Here is a 20,676-nt window from a genome sequence, read left to right on the forward strand (position 1 = left end):
TCAAAGACTTAGAGGCAAAAATACCCTTTGATCCGGCAATCCCATTACTGGATATATACCCAAAGGAATATAATTCATCCTATTATAAAGATACATGCATGCATATGTTCATTGCAGCACTATTCTCAACAGCAAAGACATGAAATCAACCTAAATTCCCATCAATTATAGACTGGATTTAAAAAAATGTGGTACATATACACCGTGGAATACTATGCAGCCATAAAAGTGAATGAGATCATGTCCTTTGCAGGGACATGGATGAAGCTGGAAGCCATTATCCTCAGCAAACTAATGCAGGAACAGAAAACTGAATACTGCATGTTCTCACTTATAAGTGGGAACTGAATGATGGGAACACATGGACACATGTGGGGAAACAACACACACTGGGGCCTGTCAGTGGGTGGAGGTGGGAGGAGGGAGAGCATCAGGAAGAATAGCTAATGGATGCTGGGCTTAATCTCTAGGTGATGGAATGATCTGTGCAGCAAACCACCATGGCACCTGTTTACCTATGTAACAAACCTGCACATCCTGCACATGTACCCCTAAACTTAAAAATAAAAGTTGTAAATCAGAAAAGTAAACAGAAAGAATCAAGATGTTTCAGTCTTATCTTTAATGGTACAATGAGTTTCATTTATCTAAATATGGAAAATGACACAGATATTCTTGCCCATTTATATAATCTAGTCTAAGCCAAAAGTTGAGTTTCTTTCTGTTTTCCAGCTAAAATCAAACAATTCATAGTAGATAATACATTCTAAATTTGGTAACTAACAGAGCTAACCTTTTCATGATACTAAGAATATTAAAAACCTACATAACCTTTCACTTGCTGCATGTGCTGACTTTTATTTTTCTGTAATATATCAATGAGAGGCATAGTGTTTCAGAAAAAAAGAATAAGAAAAATGTCTACTGAATGTTTTGTTTCAAATTAAATACAAATGTCAAAATTATAGAAATATTTAGCTTTGTTATCCTTTGTAAAAATTTGTTTTACATATATATGTGGTGGGAGTGTAAATTAGTTCACATACATAAAACCTGCTTGATGTTAAACCAACTACATATTTAAGCCAGTGTCATGCATACAAAAAAATTCAAAAATTTTTCTTTACTGAGTGGTTAAGGATTGTAGATATGAAGGACTTTCCTGTAACCTTAAATTACATTTAATTTTAACCTCAATTAGGTTGATTAAATGGTCTAGTGCATAGCATGTGATCCTCAAAATTTTTGTTATACTCTTGTGATACGTGATAAATGACTCCAATTGAAGTTATAACACATGTTGCTTCTATATCTACTACACTGAGCACAGTCTTTCTTGTGCCATAGAGTTTTAATTGTTTAAATAAAGACTGTCCTAGAAATCTTACTACATGTAAAATATGAGTCAGATTTCACTTCGGGAAAACACTGGAAGTGAAATGGAAAACATTCAGGTTATTTTTATAAAATAAAAAATAGTGTACTTTTGCTTAAAATGTGATGTCTGAAAATAAATGTATAGCTTTTAGCTTTATTATTAGTTTTGAGCTAGTTACATCCTAAATTATGTTCCTGAAATTCATAAAAAGTGACATTTAGACTAATATATAATTGGTGTAAATAGCAGAACAGGTTGACAACTAACCAGTGTTCTTCAAGAGCATGCAGTCACTACATGAAACAGTCATTCTTAACCTTGTCTTTGCAGGCTGTGACTAAAATAATCTATTAAAATACATATTGGTTTGGACTTTTAGGAAGGAACAGTATCTTGTAAACTCTGTCTAGGGTGTATTCCCAAAATGTTGGAGTACCCACTTACAAAGAAGATAAAACCACATACCTAATAGGTGAAATTCCCTGTGAGTTTAATGAAAATAAAATTTGGTGTAAATATAGAAAAATAGGAAGAGCATTAGAATTTTTAGAGAAATCTATGTACTCTATTGAGATGTAATCATGTATTCTCACATATCCATTCTCTTATTTTTATTAAGGGGGTCAGTGCTTTCCAAGGTTAAAAGTACAGACTCCTGAGTTACAATGATTGGGGTGTAACCTTAGCTTTTCCGCTGTAAAACTGTGTCATCTGAGACAATTTTACCCTTTCTTATCCTTATTTTCCTCATCTGCACTATGAGGATAATATAAGATCTACCCCAAAGGGCTATTTTAGGAATTTAATGAGATAATATTTATAAAGTATTGCAAAGGTTTAGCATAGTGCCTGGCTCATACCAACATTGATACAGGCTAAATATCCGTTATCTGAAATGCTTGGGACCAGAAGTGTTTCATATTTTTTCAGATTTTGAAATATTTTCATATACATAATAATATATCTCAGGGATAGGACCCAAATCTAAACATGACATTCTATTATGTCTCATGTACAACTCTTATACATAGCCTGAAAGTAATTTTATATATTATTTAAAATAATTTTGTACATGAAACAAAGTTTTGACTGTGTTTCTCACAGGAGGTCAGGTGTGGAAGTTTTCACTTGTGGCATCATGTGCACAATCCAAAAAGTTTTGGATTTTGAAGCATTTTGGATTTTGAATTTTTGGATTAGGGATGCTCAACTTGTATATGTTTTATGACTAAATAATGATAAGTATTGACTGTGGAAAGTGAAGATATACATAAAGATGAAAATAAAAATGCATACATTCATAATTCAAATATTCTGGAATAACAATGCTGCATTTCCTTCCAGTATTTTATATACAGATGTTATATATCTGTGTGTAGGTGAATTTTCATATTTAATTTTATATATATTGGGAATTGAATAGTATATATGATTTTATGAGTAGCTTTTTGGTATTGTCTTGTTTGATACAGAGTTTAAAGGGGATTCTTTATGCTAGCAGGCAATCAAGAATGCTTTTCAGTTTAGACTTAAAAAATTGGCCAGTTCCGTCTGTCATGTGTGTGTGTTAATGGGTCCTTATTGTTGGACGGGATCCTGAAGCACAGGGAATATGCCTATTAACTCCATGAAAGATAAAAACATATCTTGAATTTACCTCAATCAGATAAAAAATGATAATGTCTTATATGATTATACAATAGTGCATATATGCATGTGTGTGTACATGCACGTGAAGACACAGACACACACACACACAGTTCTTGACCTCATCTCATGATGCATGAATACTGATTTCTAGTTTTGGCCTATAGATCAACAGAGTTTCCAATACCACTCTTCTACCACTATTTTGCATTTGCTCTATTCTGCATTTTTAAACTTAGTTTAATCCAGTGACTTTCTTTCACTTTAATCTACTTTATAGGTGTTTAATCTTTCTATAGGCCACTCTCAAGCACCACTTCACCCAAGTGATCTCTCCACTCCCTCTCTCTCTTTCTCTTTTTCTATTCTCCTTGACGATATCTACTCTTCTGTCACCATTGGAGTATCTTCCTCATTTTTATATACTTATATAAGACAATTTTCCTACAAAAACCAGATCAATTTCTGGATTTTCTGTGAAATCTCTCTCTCTCTCTCTCTCTCTCTCTCTCTCTCACACCCTTAATGATAGTCTTCTTCATTAAACTCCAGTATAAACTACTGTATACACCACTCACCCTGGGTGACAGAGCAAGACCCTGTCTCAACAAAAGAAGAAGAGGTGACAGAGTGAGACCCTCTCTCAGAAGAAGAAGAAGAAGAAGAAGAAGAAGAGGAACTCACAAATAGATTATTTCCAAGTTAAAGGCAAAATTACAACCTAATTTCTTCTATCTCTTTCATAATGTTTGTATTAGTCCGTTTTCATGCTGCTGATAAAGACATACCTGAACGTGGGCAATTGACAAAAGAAAGAGGTTTAACTGGACTTAAAGTTCCACATGGCTTGGAAGGCCTCACAATCATGGTGGAAGGCAAGGAGGAGCAAGTCACATCTTACATGAATGGCAGCAGGCAAAGAGAGAACTTGTGCAGGCAAACTCCCGTTTTTAAAACCATCAGATCTCCTGAGACTCATTCACTATCACCAGAACAGGGCAGGAAAGACCCAACCCCATAATTCAGTCACCTCTCACTGAGTTCTTCCCACAACGCATGGGAATTGGGGGAGTTACAATTCAAGATGAGATTTGGGTGGGGTGAGGACACAGCCAAACCATATCAATGTTCTTCACACATATGGAAGAACATGGATTCATGAAAGGGATGAAATAATAGAATCATTATATCTCCTGTGAATCTACCAGATTTAGTCTTTGTTTGCTTGTAAATTACAGGATGCCAAAGGGCCAGAGCATTTGAAAAGGAGATTCTAATACTAGCAGTTAGTATTGTTATTACTTTTTTTTCTTACATTTCCTGTCTCCCATACTTCCTTATACACTACAATAATAGGAACACAGTCTCCTTCATGTTAGATGTTTAAAACGTTTACAATAATATTTTATTCAGCATTCTTATTTTATTTTTGTTTTAGGTACATAGTAGGAGTATATATTTATGGGGTAGGTGAGAGATGTTTTGATATAGGCATGCAATGTGAAATAAGCACATCATGGAGAATGGGGTATCCATCTCCTCAAACATTTATCCTTTGAGTTACAAACAATCCAATTACACTCTTTATTTTTAAATGTACAATGAAGTTATTATTGACTTTAGTCACCCTATTGTGCTATTAAATAGTAGGTCTTATTCATTCTTTTTGTTTTGTTTTGTACCTATTAACCATCCCCATCTGCCCCTGAGCCTCCAGTTTATAACAATATTGATATAATAGTGCATGGCCTAATTTGACATAAACATTTTGCCAGTTTTGAGAACTGATGCTAAATACTCCAGATATTTAATGGAAAAATGAGTACGGCAGCAGTGTGCGCACATAGCAATGTTCTAGTGATAATGACCCTGATAAAACATTTCAAGCTAGGTATAAAATTACATTTATATGCTTAGAACAGTTTCTCAACTGGGGGCAATTTTGCCCCTATGTGAGTATTTAACAATGTCTCCAGACATTTTTGGGTGACACAACTAGGGAACTGCTACCAGCATCTAGTGGGGAGGAACAAGGGATGGTGCTGAACATTCTAGATGCACAGGACAACCCCCACAGCAAAGAATTATGTGGCCCAGATGTGAACGGTGCTGAGGTTGAGACACACTGGTTTACCGTTTCTAATGGAAGTGTAATTGTTTTGGTGGGTTCTTCATAATTGGAGAATAGGCCTCTCTAATTTTGGGAATAGAGCTTACTCAATGTCCTTCAGGGTAAGACACTAGAATAAAAACTGCTCCAGGAACTAGATAAATATCATATTTCTATAGAAGTTTACAAAACACTCTCACCAACCTGTTGGATACACAATAGGAGAGCTGCCACTCTCTCCATAAATATTCATCACGATGGAAAACTTCCCACATCCATGCACTCCTATAACCTTAAATGGCAAACACATACTTCATGAGGATGTGAAGAAAAAAGCAAATAAAGCCCTCTATTGGCATCCTATTGAATATGTAACTAACCTGCACAGTGTGCACATGTACCCTAAAACTTAAAGTATAACAAAAAATTAAAAAAAAAAAAAGAAAATTCTAGACCAGGGTTCTTCAGTTCAGGCTGTTCATTAGGATTGTGTGAACAAACTTTAAAAATTGTGATGCTCAGGCTCTTGTACCCCAATATAATTAACTGAGAAATTGTGATGATGGGCTTCAGGCATCACCATTTTGTAAAAGCTCCCAGGTAATTCTCAGGTATGATAAAGACCGAGAACTATTGTTCTAGCCTTTATCAATAATGTTGTGCCTAGGGAAAAAAAAAAAAAATAGACTGACCTGGAATATTTACATATAGTGTCAAAGAAGTTATACAAATCATTTAATGAGTTAAATGCTGCAAAATTCAAGACAGAGATTCTAGATGTCATTTGTTAATATAAAGGTGAGCACTGAGTGACCCTAAGGATTTTGTAGACAGTTGTTTAAAAGTTGGCAAATAGCTGGGAGGGGGTAGCTAGTTACTCTAATTCATGCTGATCTTCATATATTAAAATAAATGAAAGCAGAATAGTTTTTTTACTGTATTTCAAGGGCAAAACAAGGTTTTGATGAGAATGGAATTATAAGACACATAATGCGGCAAGAAGTAAAATTTGAATTCATCCCTAAAAATTTCTGCAAGAAGGGGAAATGGTGTAAACAAGCCATCTGTGTTGTGATGTGAAACACATTCCCTTGTGGTGGTCCTTGTGGGGTGCCTTTATTATCGTCAAAAAAAAAAGGAGAGGAACTTGCTGCAGGACCAAAGGCAGCAGGAATTCTGATCAACTTGTTTTCTAAATATGCACAAAATCATTCCTGCAAGGAGATGAGACAGTCAAAAGTCAGGAAATGGATGAATTAGTATAAATCTAAGAATTAAATAAAATACAGTATTGGCAAAGCAGAGCTTTGATGCTGCTCTACATAAACACAAAAATGAACCGTTAAATTTAGAAGTGAACAGATTCAAATGCAGTTTGTCCTTTTTCTATCTATAGTATGAATCCTTCTGATCATGTACTGTACATTTGATGGAAGCATGTGGCTGTGGCAAATGTCCCCCAGGAACAGATCCAAATCAGAAGTTCAATTTGCTTCAAGATCTTTAAAATGTTCCAGGGGTGCAAAGTGGGTTGAGTTCACTCAAATTCTTATATTATCTTTTAAAACAGTGAAATACACAACAGAGGGTAGTGGAGACATGAAACTTGAAAAAGCACAAGTTTGTTTTAAAGAAAACAAACACTTTATCTTAATTTTCCATGAGAGACAAATTAATAGAATTTTTTAAAAAAATCATTATCTGACCTATTTTCTAGACCTGTAATAATTCCTTTTTCTATTATTAATATTTTTTACTTTTTCAGTCTCTGAGGTATATACGGTCCTTGGGTTTTAAGGCATGAACTCCAGCTCCAATTCCTATTAGCCATGGGATTCAGGAAGCTGAGTAACCTCCTGGATCCTCAATTATGTCTTCAGTAAAGTGTAGATAATAATATCTCCCTTAGTAGTTAGTTATGAGGATTAATTTTTAGGATGGTGAAATTGTGGCATACCCATAAAAGAGAATACTACACAGCAATAAAAATGAAATATTCAAAACATGAATAAACCTGAAAAGTATTATGCTAAGTGAAGGCAGCCAGGCTCAAAAGGCTGTATATGATATGATTCCATTTATATTTCACTTTGTAAATGGCAAAGCTGTAGGGACAGGAAAGATCAGTGGATGTCAGAGGTGTGGGGTGTAGATGGAAACTTACTGCAAAGAAAAAGGAGAGAATTTTTGGGGATGATGAAAATATTCTGTATCTTGACTATAGTGGTATTTACATGACTATATTTCTGTTGATTCATAGAATAGTGTAACTGTTTCATGAATGGGTGAGTTTTGATTTGTAAATTATACATCAATAAATTTACAATCCCACTCCAAAGAGTAATGCATGAAAAGTTTAAAAACAAAAATAAATGTTAAAAAAATGGCACATGGAAGTGCCTGGTGTGTTACCTATAAACATCCTTTTGTCATCTCTTCTCCTTTGTTTCACAGCCAAATATTTTTAATGCAGAGTCTACCTTTGAATACAATTTTTTATCGTGTGTTTTCTCCTTTACCTCCCATAAACTGGTTTCTGGCCTTTCACAAAACCCCAGTGACCCTTTATTGTCTTAAAAATTATTATTATTATTATTATTATTATTGCTTTTTATTTTATTTTATTTTTGACACAGAGTCTCGCTCTTGTCACCCAGGCTGGAGTGCAGTGGCGCAATCTCAGCTCACTGCAAGCTCCGCCTCCCAGGTTCACGCCTTTCTCCTGCCTCAGCCTCCCGAGTAGCTGGGACTACAGGCGTCTGCCACGGCGCCTGGCTAATTTTTTGTAGTTTTAGTAAAGACGGGGTTTCACAGTGTTAGCCAGGATGGTCTTGATCTCCTGACCTCATGATCCACCCGCCTCGGCCTCGTAAAGTGCTGGGATTACAGGTGTGAACCACCGCGCCCGGCCAAAAATTATTATTATACTTTAAGTTCTGGGACACATGTGCCGAACATTATGGTTTGTTACACAGGTATACACGTGCCATGGTGGTTTGCTGCACCCATCAACCCGTCATCTACATTAGGTATTTCTCCTAATGCTATCCCTCCCCTACCACCACCCCCAACCCCATGACATTCCCTGGTGTGTGACGTTGCCCTCCCTGTCTCCATGTGTTCTCATTGTTCAACTCCCACTTATGAGTGAGAACATGCAGTTTGGTTTTCTGTTCCTGTGTTAGTTTGCTGAGAATGATGGTTTCCAGCTTCATCCATGTCCTTGCAAAGGACATGAACTCATCCTTTTTATGGCTCCATAGTGTTCCATGATGTATATGTGCCACATTTTCTCAAATACAGTATGTTCTTCGGTCTCTCTGACGATTCAAATTTTGTCAAAGGAACCTTTTGCTTTCTGGACTTTGAGGACCCAGGGACTCTTCACAGGCTCCTTTTCATTTTCTGCCTATAAATATAGTTAATTCCTCAAAGTTGTATATCCAGTATATTTCTTTTTCATTGTTTCTATTCATATGGGCCCTCCTACAATTTCAACCGTGAATGACTTTCAAAGACTAGACTTTTAAATATCTCCCCAAAGACCAAAATCAGATTCATATTTTCATTTGCCTGTTGGGTAGCTCATGTTCCAAAAATAATAGGTTCTTTCCCAAATAAAAAATGTCCTGGAATTGTTAATGGAGTACATTCTTAATGAATTTATGTGCCACGATGATCATTTGTTTGTCATGATATACTGGTACTGTGAGTGTGTCTAAATATCTTGTTTCTAGAGTTTCCGTTCTGTTCCAACGACATGTCATCTTCTGAGCAAATAGTTCAATGTTCTTCACTATGGTGATATTTTAATACATTTTTATTTCTGATCATGCAAGTTTCAATAATTACTTGTTCTTCATTTCTTCTTCTGACTAATTTTGCCAGTGTTTCCTCCCAGATAAAAATTAGAGTTTTGTGAGATTTATCTGGAAGAGATTATGATTGCTACTTTTATAAATTAATTTTTATAAATCAATTTTAGAGCAATTAACATCTTGGTAATATTGCCTTTCTTTCTGGTAAACTATTTTGTGTCTACATTAATTTAAGTCTTAATTTAGGTTTTTTAGTAAAGTTGTATACTTTTCTTCTTAAGTCCTGTTCATTTTTTGGCTAAATATCCTAATATTTTATGTTTTGCTGCTATTATAAATGGAATAGCTACTCGCTATATATTGACCTAATTATAGCTGCTATGTAAGAAAAATTTTCTTATTTCAATAATATTTTAACTGATTCTGTTAGTTTTTTCTAATTATACAATCACATAATTTTTAAAGACCAATAATTTTCTCTATTTCCAATAAATTAGCCTTATTTCTTTTTTCTAGACTTTTTGATTTGATCAGAACTTCCAAAACAATGTTAAATAACAGTGGTGCTAGAACTGAGTTTATCTTAGCCAGAGTTTTTAATGATAGTGCCTCTAGTAGTTATACATTAACCCATTATATGTTTGAGATGTTTAAAAAATATTAAGGAATTATCTATTGAATTCTAGTTTACATGATTTTTTTCTAATGAGGTATTTTTTTTCCTTTATACCAGTAACTTTGGAGATACATATCCCTCTTTTTTCCCACCTTTCGAGTGGTGAAAAAAATGTTTACACGTGTATAAGGGAGGAAGTAGAAAAAACTCATCGAAATATTATTTATTATTGAAGTCCGTAGAGCTCATAATATTACAATAAGGGGGCAAAATTCATCAGAGTACAAAAATGTTCACTAGCAAACTGAACACTTTTAAACTTAGTCTCTTCCTCATAAAGATATCACATTATACTATTAAATTATTCATTGATTTCAGATGGTAAGCATCAGATAATGCAAATCAATTGTAAACTGAAATGGCAAATATAAATATACATGATTTCATAAAATTTAAAAAAATATTGGAAATTGCTAGGATCATACTCAAATCCATTGATATAAGAAGGTCTGAGAGATTTAAAACAATTAGTATTTGAAGAAGAAAACATCAAAAAGTTTGATGACATTAAATGCGTTTAATACTTTGACTTTAGTGGACTTTGAGAATGCTTTGACTTTCAATGGTTCAAAAGGCCCTTGGAAAATGAGTTGAGACCTCTAGAAATTTTGCCAGAAGGATCTTTTTATGATAATTTATGAAAATGTGATCTTATAATTTTATTAGAGAACTATTTTTTAAAAGATTTATTACTTGATTCATCTTTATTTTATTATAGAAATTGGTTCATAGTTTCAATTCCAAGTTACATATTGTTAGATGAAAACAAATACAATTCACAAATTCATTTTTATTTTAAGGTTGATTGTCAATAAAATGTTTTTTGTTTCTAAAAACTACTAACTACGAGAATATGGTTCCAGTTTTAAGTGAATTTACTTCTAAAGATCAGTTCTTATTGTACTGAGACAATAAAGACCTCCTGGACACTAATTAATTTTCTAATATTGAGCAATCCATGTATCACTGGAAAGAAGCCTCCTTGTTCTTGATGTATTATTCTCTTAACATTCCTTAGGATACTAGTGGTTAGAATTTTTTAAAAAATTATTTTAGTTGTTATGATATGCATTACTCTTGGATTGAAAAAAGCATAATTTTTTAAAGATCTAATGGTAATTTATATACAATTTTTTTTTTACTTATAAATGAAATTGGCCTGTAGTTTATATTTATGTGGTATCTTTGGCAGGTTTTGGTATCAAGATTGTACTGTCTTTGTCAATTGAGAAACTGTAAACATTAGGAATATTTAAACAGTACAAAAAGTATCATTTGTATAAAAATTAGAAACAATATCTTCATAAAAATCCCTAGAATTATGACCTGATATTTAATAGTAATTCTTTGATACTTATAATTTTTCATGATTATTACATTTTTTAAATGTCTGTTTCCTCAAGTTAATTTTGAAAATTCCTATTTTATTAAAATTTTGTTTCATGGATATATACAGTATTCTATTGAGTTTCCAAAAATACATATCAGTAGTAAACTCTCTTGTCTCTAATTTTGTGTAATTGTGCTTTCTAAAATTTTGTATCGCTAGACATACCAATATTTTGTTTCTTTGTGCTCATATCAGCTGTTGAATATATTAGACATACGGTTTATATATTTCCTACTTTATGCAACAACTTTACATAGACTTCCTTTCAAAAATACTTTTTAGTATTCCTATTTAGACTTGTATTATATTCACAATGATTTTGGTTTATTTCTCTGCTTAATTGACTTTAGTGTTCACAAAATCCTCTAAGAATACTATATTATTATTAAACATTTAATTTTCCTTTACTTCTCAGTCTATTGAAATGAATCTTAAATTTTTGCTTCAATTAGAAGATATGAGTGTTAAACTTCTTAAGACTTTATGTTATCTTAGATTATCTTTATTTTGCTTTCACAGATTAAATACAGATTTATAATATGGATTAAATCTAAATGTATAATACAATTCCCTTTGGTCACTATTTTCCCCCACAAAACTCTGTTTTCTTTCATTTAGTGTTACAGAGGATTCTGAAAATAACTTGATTTCATTTCTCTAGTAGGCAAACACTTTTTGTTTTGTTTTGTTTTTGTCTTCTTCCTGGATTCTTGTATCTCTTTTTGAATTCAGTTTTTATAACACCACCGCCACCACAACACACTAACATGATCTAGCTTGCAGTGCAGGGGTGAGGTATCTACTTACTTTAACTTATCTTGTTCGAAAGTGAAGCCTGTCATTCAAAAAGAATGTACAGGCAAGGACATTTTTTTTCCTGTTAAAACACATATTCTTGCTTCCATTTGTTCTTTACTCTGTACGTTGGCTTGTATCAATCATCATTTGGATTGCACATTTTCATCACTTAGTCCTTTCCTTTATATTCCCTCTGGTTCTATACCACGGCTACTGAGAGCTCTGGCTGGGAGGAGAGAGAGTACTCTCTTCACCCTGTAGTCTGGAACTGTTACAAATTCCCTAGGCTCCAAATGCAACTGCCTAACAATTCTTCTGTTTTCTGGCCAGCTTTGTCCCTTATTTCCCTTGATGTACTTTCCCAGGGAGGAACTTTCCTCCTAGGTCCCACAGGCAATACAAACCATCCAATCAAATTTCTGACTTAAATAGGACAACCTGACTTACATTTGTCTTCATCCTTGCTTCTTCCCCTCTTTACAGTGGAGTTCTCCATCCCCCTGGATGCAAACGTTTCTTTGGTCTCTTCTCACTCAACAGACTCTTCCTTTCTGATATCGAGCCGCACAGCACCTTCACTTATGGTCTGTGTACTGGAGATTATGAATCCGAAGTCTTAAGCTGAGTCTCTCCAAAGATTCAGACTCACATCTCCAGATACCTATTAGACAATTTCACTCAAACATTTCACAGAAAATTCATATTTTCATGTCATAATTTTAACTCGTCATCCCCTCACTTCTCATCTGGTCTATATTTGTTTCCTCCCAGAGTAGATGGCATCGCCACCACTAAGTCACCCTAGCCAGGAAAACCCAAGATGCCCTTGATTCATATATCTTCCTCATCCTGTATTTTATACAATTATCAAATATTTTTGCCTGCATCTCTTAATGGTGAATAAATTCCACCCACTTTCTCCATTTCTATACTTTCTTTAGGCATCAGTTCAGGCCATTATCTTTCCTAATTATGACAATTCCTTTTTACGTGGTCACTTTGTATCTATCTTACCTACCTCTAATTCTCCACACTGCAGCAGAATGGTGCCTCTAATGTCCCTAATCATTAAAATTATATTAAAATTATATTTAAAAACTCCCCTAAACAAGCACTTGTAGCTGTATATTGCCCGCAGGATAAAGTCTTCGCTCCTGATGAGTCTCCCAGGCTCCTGGCCCCTGTTTCCTTCACTACCCCACCTCTTGCCATGCCAGTCAGTTCCTCCCGCCAGTGTCACTGGTCCATTCACTCTGTATAACCTGTGGTGCAGCCAGATTGAACTGCTGGAGCCTCATGCTTCCCTCCAATCACTGTTCTCTTAGACATTTATACTCTTTTGCCATTTACCAAAGTAACCCCAACTTTCAGCTGGATGTCAGTTTATCCGGGACCTCATCTCTGACCAAACCATCAATCCTCACCAAACTGAATTAAGTGGTCCTTCTGCGTTTCTGTAACACTCTATAACTCCCTTTTTGTAAAATGTACTACAAGACATTACAACTTCCTGTTTATTTGGCCATATTTCTACCCAGACTGAATCTTTACAAAGGGAGAAGTTAGGTATGTCTTATCTTTAAAAATTATAGATCCCAGAGACCATCAGTGCCTGGACATGTCAGGCACATAGGAAGTATTCGTTGAATTGGTTAAGTGAGTCTAAACTATTTTACTATTTTCCAAACAGACACTTATTCCCCATGTCTTCAGAATGTTGTTTTCTTTCTCCTGTTCTGCAGTATGTTTTTCATACAATGCATTCTTTTCTCTTTATGAATCTACAAATGGGGTGGGTCATAGGATGCATGTTAATACAGAACACGTGGCTGTCTCTTGCCTAACCCACTGTGTGCTAGGATGACCAGCTCTGTATCTGAAGAGAAGGCTGCTATAAACTGATCCTAGCACAACTCTAGGCATCTTTCTGGGATTCTTGCATGATTCTGATTAATCGAGGTGGGATCTTCTTTTACTCTCCCTACCCTGTTATCTGAGACTGAGCCAGTGATTACAGAACCTTACTTGTGGTGACCACAGCTCCCATCAGACAGCCTGCCACTGTTCTCTGCCCACTCTTATCTTTTGTGGCCTTGTTTCCTGGTGGTTCTTATCCCTTGAAGGATATAGAAAAAAATGGGAGAGTTGAAAGGAAGACACATGTGGGCTGAAAACCTCGACTTTCGCATGTTTGACAGAAACATGTCTGTAGAATGCTTGAAAATTTAATAAGAACATAGGCCTCTGAATCAAAAAGGCAGAGACTATCTTGGTGATGGTGTTTGTTGGGGATGATCAGATCTCTGCCTCTTTCTTCAGGTAAATTTTGTTTCTAAGGCAAAGCTAAATATATTACAAAAATAAATATGGACAATTTATTCCCCCTCAATCCAACTGCTTTAGGGTTGTATTTTGGTGAAATTCATGCTTGATTCTGACATTCAGTTTCCTGCCAGCATTCATTTTCAGTACTATGGGAATTTTATCTTTGCACTCTGGTCTTTATTATTTAATTTTGAAATTGGCGGCTCCTAGAGAGAATTTTTTTTTTTAAGCTGAAAGACTGCTTTTTATTTCTGTATGTCAAAACAGCATATTTCCTTAGAATATTGGAAGGTAACAACTGTAGTTAATAACCTAAATTTGTTAATATGGGGAGCACGAATAATTTTGCTATGCCAAGTCACTGCAAGTCCAGTGAATGATCAATACTCAAGGCAGTGTTGCTCTGCTTTCATACTCCAGCCTCCAAAATCAGGTCATTACTGGGCATTTGTTGCCTAACTGAGCTGAGCACTGTTCCAAAGCTACACTTCTCAGCAGCACACTGTTTTTCCCTTTGGTATCAGATTAAGAGCAAAAATAGTAGTAGTAATTCATTTGGCTTTTAAGGATGAGACAGCTACTGGATAACTTAGATATTATTTTCTTATGGAAATAGACACTTATGAGTCAGTTTTGTTTTTCCTGCCCGCTATGTTTGTCTCCAACCCACCATCCATCGATTTACTGTTTTAAACACATAAGATACCTCGCACAAGAATTATTCTGATGAAGAAACTTGCTTTCCAATAGAAAATAAAGGCAATTAATCAATGTCCATGAGATTTACTGCATTTATGTACCCTACCTTCCAAAACAGGTGACCTTATAGGTTAGTAAAATGGCCATTCAAGACTGCGTTAAGGTGTCAGATGAACTCTTACTCTGCCAAGTTAAAACACTAGCCTGCAAGATTCTGTGTATCCTCTGAACCAATTGTATAAGCAGAACTCACAGAAGTTGCTGTTTCTCCCCAAACTCCAAAGGAAACCCCAAACACTCAGTCTGCCAAGTTAAAACACTAGTCAGCAAGATTCTGTGTATTCTCTGAACTAATGTATAATCAGAACTCATAGAAGTTGCTGTTTCTCCCCAAACTCCAAAGGAATGGCAGTGGGGTGGCACCTCTCATAATTAAAACTGGTTACCCATTGGGAAAATGTTTGCTTCTTCACTCTGTAATTCTGAACTCTGCTGTTTAGAGATTTCAGTATCTAAAGTAATAATGCTTCCAATAGGAGGCATAAAAATGGTTCTATTGAATTGGAAATGAATTAGCCTTTTTGGAATCCTCATGTCAGAAAAAATATGGAAGAGACATACACTAGAAACAAAAAAACAAACAACAACAAAACAGGTAATCTCATATGATGCTTCTTTGGTCCAATGGTTAAATTTAATAGAACCCTATATAAATAGGAACATTAAGATACAGATTTCTCAAGAATAAAGCTTTGGGTTATTCCATTGAATAAAGAACCCCAACTGAGAGGCAAGTTCAATGTAAAAGAAACATGGAATAGTTAATAGCAGAAACTCATAAATACTGTAGATATTGTAGTGACCACCTGATGAATCAAATACTATAACTTTTATCTTCTTTTTCCACCTTGCTGTGTTGTGTATGTATTTTAATTATTTTTTTATTTCTCTATATCCCACTATTAATGTTTTAAGGGAATCAATAATAAAGAATTCTACAGTTTAATACCATGAGTGCCAGAATAAAGCCAGACCTCTATATCTGCGGGTACTGCATCAGCAGATTCAGCTAACAGTGGATAAAAAAATATCTGGTTAAAAAGCAATACAAAAGAACAATAAACAATTTAAAACATGCAGATTTTAAAAATGCAGTATAAACAACTGTTTATATAGCATTTACATTGTATTAGGTATTGTAAGTAACATAGAGATTATTTAAAGTATATGGGAGGATGTGTGTAGATTATATGCAAACACTATGCCATTTCATATGAGACGTGCACCTGTAGATTTTGTTATCTGAGGGGGTCCTGGAATCAATGCTTAATGGATACCAAGGGATGTGTGTATATACTAAGGATTGAATGGACATTATCCTAAAGTCCCATGCTTCAGCAAGAGAAATTATCTGATGGAACTTTGGTTAGTCTCCCCTAAACAATAAGTGACTGTTTTAAATTATATGAAAGAGCAGTTGCATTATATTTTTTGAACTGTAAGCATGAAAAGAAGGGTGCGTATAAATATAAGGGAGCCAGAGAGGTGGGGCTTAGTGAAATTTGTCCAACTTTGACAATTAAGAAATTAAATACATTTCTTTTTTGAGAAAATTCCAGAATCAGTGAAAGAAAGAACTCCACATTCCATCATGAAAACAGAATTAAAGCATTTGTTCTCCTTGCTTTTAGTGAGGTAGGACATAGATATTTGATTTAAGCTTGCCCAATCAGTACTTTGAAACTTTAAGAATGAGAAAATTCCAAAACAAACAAATAGTGGCTATAGTGGCAAGGAAGTGAAGGGACTGGTAGCACAGCAGATACCTACTTACTGCACTGGTGGTCAGTGGTGGGTGATACAGTAGTTGTATTTCCTGCTGCATCATCTTAACTAGGAAGTTTCTATGGCTATTCTTGCTGTCTACCTCTCTTGGTTCTCCAGTTTTTTGGATTTTGTTTGTTTGTTGTGTTTCTGTTTTTTAGTCTGGTTCTCCAATGTTCTTGTTGATTCAGAAAGCTACCTGACATCTTTCCAATTAATTCTTTATTCTACATAAATATGGCAGAGCTGATGATCTCTATTGTTTGCAGCAGAAAACGCAAATTGGTACAATTCTCAGCACAGTCCCTGGAGAGGAATAGAAAAGGGCTCCAGTTCCAGCGAGCTGGCTGAGAGCAGCCAGCTGGAACAGGGGATCTGTGTTTGTGGCCACAGTGCCTGACATAAAAATGACTGTTACTTGAAGAAAAAAAACCCTCTGGTGTTCCTCCATTTTTATTTTTATTTTTTTACATTATCGAGGAGGGAACATTTTAATTCTCTCCACTGTGAACTCTTTCCAAAGGTTTTGCTTTCTTTAACTCTTTGTAAAAATTAACACTGGTGGGAGGCTGAGGCAAGTGGATCATGAGGTCAGAAGTTCAAGACCAGCCTCGCCAACATGGTGAAACCCCATCTCTACTTAAAATACAAAAGTTAGCCAGGCATGGTGGTGCACACCTGTAATCCCAGCTACTCAGGAGGCTGAGGCAGAAGAATCACTTGAACCTGAGAGGCAGAAGTTGCAGTGAGCCGAGATCGTGCCATTGCACTCCAGCCTGGGCAATAGAGTGAGATTCTGTCTCAAAACAAACAAACAAACAAATTAACACTCATTTCACCTTGGTGAAGAACTTGTGTATATAAGCCTTAATTGCAAAATAAAATCCACTTTTATGAAAGGACTTATGAGATGGTTATAACCTTGATTTTCAAAAAGAGGAGACTTGGCTCACTGTTTCTGTAAAAACATAAACTGGTAAATCACTACACAATCAGGTAACTCACCTCCCATATCTGTTAGACCCTGAACAAAGCAGATGGTGTAGTATTTCAGAAATAGTTTGAATTTTTGACTAAAGAAAATCATAACCTGCCTATCTTGAAAATATACAGCAAACTTCCAAGAGAAGGAAATAATGAGAGGAATTTCCTGTTCGTATCTTTATTTTCTCTAGAGATAGAAATTTGTGAAAATCTGCAAGCTGAATTTCTATAGCTAATACAAAAAGCGCCTCATGCAATTTTAATAGTTATAATTAGCTACTTAGAAAACTTTCTTTCATCTCCCAACTCATTAGAGGGACAGACTTCAAAATGACAACTAAATATTTTTTTTAATCTCTTAGCCTAAAATGTACAGTTCAACATTTTTCCTAATTGCTACTGGAATTTCATTTTGTTCCTTTTTACAAAAATCCATCATATAATCACATTCTTATATTTGAAGGAATGTTATAACATGATATTTTGTAAATATAAATAATCTTGAACATTTTATAATTTTATCTTCCTCTTAATTATTTATAATGCAATATGCAGAATAAGATATGTATGAATGAAGTTTGACTAAATATTCACAGTTTGGGAATATCTGGGTTCAAAAAAGTTTAAGCACAAAAATACCCTTCATTACAATAAAGAACTGCAATGCTCAGAGGCCCCCACATAAGCCTTCACTGTGGTGAATAAGCCCGGAGGGCTTATTCATACATAATATTAATACATATTTAACTGTCAGGACAGACCAGGTTAGGGAAACAGGCACAATAGGAGTTTGGTGTCAAGGAACTGTGTTGTCTTAGCATTTTTAAAAGTGAATAATCTTAGACATGTCCAAATAAGTGATTTAAGTGTCAGGTACACACAAGACACAACATTCAGCACAGTAACAGATCCCAGGACTAAGAACTGAAGCAGAAGTTGTAAACTTTGGACCCACCAGCTGAGTTTGGCTTGGAGGTACATTTTGCATGAACTGCTCAGGGATTAACAATAAGTGATAAATGGTTGCTAACATAACTTGTGTTATGGGTTGAATTATGTCTCCCAAAAATGCATATGCTGAAATCCTACCCTCCAGTGCCTTAGAATGTGACCTTACATGGAAAAGAGGTCCTCATAGATAATGATTTCATATTGGAGCAAGGCAAGCCTCTAATCTAATATGATTGGGATCCTTATAAAAAGGGGAAATTTAGATACAGACACTCCCATGGGGAGAACAACATATAAAGATGAAGGCAGAGATGAGGGTGATGCTTCTACAAGCCAGGGAAGTCAAAGTTTGCCAGCAAACCACCAGAAGCTACAGGAGTTGCATGACAGATTCTCCCTCACAGCCCTTAGATTGAACACACTCTGTTGACACTTTGATCTTGGGTTTATAGCTTCCGAGATTGTGTGAAAATTCTGTTGTTGAAATCACTCAGTTAAGTCACTAAGCCATGCAGCCCTAGGAAACTAATGCAACTTGTGTGTAAAAATTCTGGAGCTTCAGCTTCTCTGAAAAGTAGCCAACTTTGGTACCATCCAGCTGATGAACTGGAAGAGAGCATCGGCTGCCACCTTTCCACAGGAAGTTCTCCAGTTTAACAAAGCTCCAGCCAGGCCGTTTTAATCAATTAAGTTGCCTGCCTTATTTTAACCATTTAAAAGTTGCCAGGTATCACCTCAAAGGAAAATGGATCAGGAAGTTTGGAAGTACCTCAATAAATACATTGTGATAATATAATCTTTGTGATTTATAGAAGTAAAAAAGTAGGACGCATCCAAGTGTGAAAAAAAAAAGAAAGAAAATACAAAGAAAATGAAAATAACTACCCAGGGAGTTTTCTGATCATCTAAGATTGTAAGGAATTCTTACCAAGATAAAAGGAAAGAGATAAAATTAGAAACAAGTATAGAAAAGCTGTGATCATGATGCCAGAGAGGGCCCTCAGACCACCTACACTGAACAAGAAGACAGAAGTGGTACCTTACCACTCGAGGGAGTTTTAAATGTGGAGAGAAAGCTGTGGAAAAGCAGTATAGACATGATGGAAAGAGAGGACTGAAGACAAACGTCCATCAGGCTAAGGGGATGCTTCTCCACTCAAGTTCCACTTTGAACAAGTTCAAGCTATGAAGTTCAGATAAATTACATCCGCAGATTTTCAGAAATGTTGATCACAGAACCATTGCTGATAACCCTTGAGGAATAGTAGCGGATGGAGAGGATCCAGAAGACTGGAAATGAATAACAATCAGTTTTCAAAGAAAGAATCATGGAAAATTTTTACAAAATGCAGACCAATATGTCTGATAACAATTTTTACTAAAACGTTAAAACAGATTGTCACTCAAATGTGTTTGGGACATGTAAGGAAAGCAAATGATTATTAGAACTTGGAATTGGTTTAAAAATAGAAGTTAAATAGTAATAGAGGCAGCAGGAAGGTGACACACTCCCTACTATTCTACACTCCTCTCATTTTTTCAAGCCACACTGGCCTCTTGGTTGTTGCTAGACACACCTAGCATGCCTCTGCTGAACAGGCTCTGTGATAACTGCTTGTTCATTCTAGAATGCTCCTCCCAAAGGCATCTGCAAGCCTTTGTGCCCTGCTTCCTTGAAGGTCCTAGTCCAGTGTCACCTTCTCCTTGAGGTCTTCCCTGATGACCCTGTGTAATGTTGCAGCCCCGTACTCACCATCTCTATCCCCTACCTCCACTTTATTTTTCTTCATAGTACTTGTCGCTATTTTTTATTTATTCAATAAATACTATATGCACTAACTAATGCCAGTCACTTTTAAAGGGGCTTCAGTATCTTCTCTACAGTTCTACTACACGGCCATCATCTAGCAGCCTTATATTTGACTGATCTTTTTAGGGTATTGTCTATCTCCATTTCGACTCCCATCAGAATTTTATGAGAGTAGGATTTTGCTTTTTCTCGTTTTACCTCAGCCCTTAGAACACAATGTTGTGGCACATAGTAGATATTGAGTAAATATTTTGTTAAATAAGTAA

The 20,676-nt window shown here is 35.3% G+C and overlaps 1 long non-coding RNA gene across 1 annotated transcript in view; it reads right to left on the reverse strand.

The window, feature by feature from the left end:
- The window catches only part of LOC134728708 (uncharacterized), a 139,626-nt gene extending 127,230 nt beyond the window's left edge, over positions 1 to 12,396 (reverse strand). The window contains exon 1 of the long non-coding RNA XR_010109405.1: positions 12,265 to 12,396. This is a non-coding gene — a long non-coding RNA (uncharacterized LOC134728708). The remainder of the gene's footprint in view (positions 1 to 12,264) is intronic.
- Between the last annotated feature and the right edge of the window lie 8,280 nt (positions 12,397 to 20,676).

Source organism: Pan paniscus, chromosome 13, assembly GCF_029289425.2.
Source record: "Pan paniscus chromosome 13, NHGRI_mPanPan1-v2.0_pri, whole genome shotgun sequence".
NCBI lineage: Eukaryota > Metazoa > Chordata > Mammalia > Primates > Hominidae > Pan > Pan paniscus.